This window comes from Triticum dicoccoides, chromosome 7B, assembly GCF_002162155.2.
Source record: "Triticum dicoccoides isolate Atlit2015 ecotype Zavitan chromosome 7B, WEW_v2.0, whole genome shotgun sequence".
Classification (NCBI taxonomy): domain Eukaryota; kingdom Viridiplantae; phylum Streptophyta; class Magnoliopsida; order Poales; family Poaceae; genus Triticum; species Triticum dicoccoides.
The window spans coordinates 449,503,637-449,505,803 of NC_041393.1; positions in this window are offsets into that span (position 1 = coordinate 449,503,637).

Genomic DNA, 2,167 nt, shown 5'->3' on the forward strand with positions numbered 1-2,167 from the left:
AATCTTGACGGAGGCTCCCAAGTGACACCTAACCAATCTAGGAGACACCACTCTCCAAAAGGTAATAGATGGTGTATTGATGATGAACTCCTTGCTCTTGTGCTTCGAATGTTAGTCTCCCCAACACTCAACTCTCTCACACAGATTTGGCTATGGTGGAAAGATGATTTGAGTGGAAAGTGACTTGGGGTAGGCTAGAGATCAAGATTCTTGTGGTTGGATTGGAATGTCTTGGTCAACACATGAGTGGGTGGTTCTCTCTCAGAAAATGAGTAGTGGAAGTGTAGGCACGTTCTGATGGCTCTCTCACTGATGGAGAAGGGGGGTGGACGCGTATATATAGCCTCCACACAAAATCTAATCGTTACACACAAATTCCCGAACTCGGTGGGACCGAATGGTTAAACTCGGTCAGACCGACTTGGTTCAAAATGTGAACGTTAGGCATTTCGGTGGGACCGACAACATCAACTCGATGAGACCGATGCTCTAGGGTTATGGCAAAACCTCATCTCGGTGAGACCGATCACATGAACTCGGTGAGACCGATTTTAGTAATTAGAAAATAGAGACTTGGTCAGGCAAACTCGGTGGAACCGATCGCTCATCTCGGTTAGACTGAAACGTTACAAAAAGGAAATAGAGAGTTTGCAATGCCAACTTGGTGGGACCGATCGCTCACTTCAGTTAGACCGAAACGTTACAAAGGGAAACAGAGGGTTTGCATTCCCATCTTGGTGAGACCGAGATCCCTATCGGTAAGATCGAACTGATTAGGGTTTGTGGATATGGCTATGTCAAGAGAACTCGGTGGCGCTGGATGAATCAAATTGGTGGGTCCAAGTTTGACTTTAGGTTTAGGTCATATGTGGAAATGAGAAAGAGGTTGAGGGATTTGGAGCATATCACTAAGCATTTTGAGCAAGCAAGCCATTAAGCAACACCTCATCCTCTTTTAATAGTATTGGCTTTCCTATGGACTCAATGTGATCTTGGATCACTAAAATGAAAAAGGTAGAGTCTTGAGCTTTTGCCAATATGTGTCCTTAGCAATTTGAGGGGTCACTCGTATGCGTCGGTGCCATACAAACCGTTTTTAACCCCTTTTCGTGACGGCGTTCGGAACCGTTGCCAAGTGAGTGACTACGATAGGGCGGTCCTTCCCACACGACCCAAAAACCGTCGGGGATATGCCCTCCTGGCATAGACGCTTGGCAAAATGAGGTCGTGTCCGACCGGCGAGCGCTCAAATACGGTTATACGTATAGTAGTGCTAAAAATACAATTATACAGGCGAAATCGTTTCCGGTCGTAAGTACATCCCACACAGTCAGCCCCTGCTAAACGTTTCCGTTCGTATGTACATTCCACATAGTCCATCCAAGGAATACATTTCCGTTAGTATGTACATCCCACATAGTTAATCCAAGAAGTACCAGACGTTTGTGATGCGCACAACATCACAAACAGTCAATAATTTCAAAGCGTGTGTGATAAGGTGACTATCGCAAATATTTAATAAGAAAGAACTGTGTGGGATGCTGTTGTTAATCGCACACGTTTTTTCTTGGCTGATCGTGTGTGCACTGGAGATTGATCGCACACGTTTTTTCCTGGCTGATCGTGGTGGAGATTGATCGCACATGTAGCGGATCTAGAAACGTGTCTGATCTCCACGTCTATCACAGACATTTCACTTTTGCAAATCGTGTGCAGTGTAATCCCTTATTAATCCCTAATTTAAAAATCACATGTTTTTGAATTTGAAAGTAGGCAATCACTTATTTCATATCCAACCATGTTTATTACAAATATAGGTTCAACCACGAATGCATAATTCAATGCACAGGTACATATACTGAAGAACTACAGATGCACCAAGTAAATAATGATGAACCACAATTGTACTAAAGACTGTAAAGAGAGAGGCGAAAGACATTCTGGTTGCTGGAGAAGCTGAAGCGGAATTCCCATATTGTGCCCTCCTCCATGCGTAATACGCGCACGACTCTAGGCCAACCCCTTGTGATGGTTGCCCGTCCATCCTTCATTGTCTTCATTACGACTTCTCGATGCTCATTGTAGTCTGGATGAAATACTTTAACCTTCATTGCATGTCCACCAATCATGTACTTTGCGAGGTAATCTTGAGTGAATTGCTTCGGGA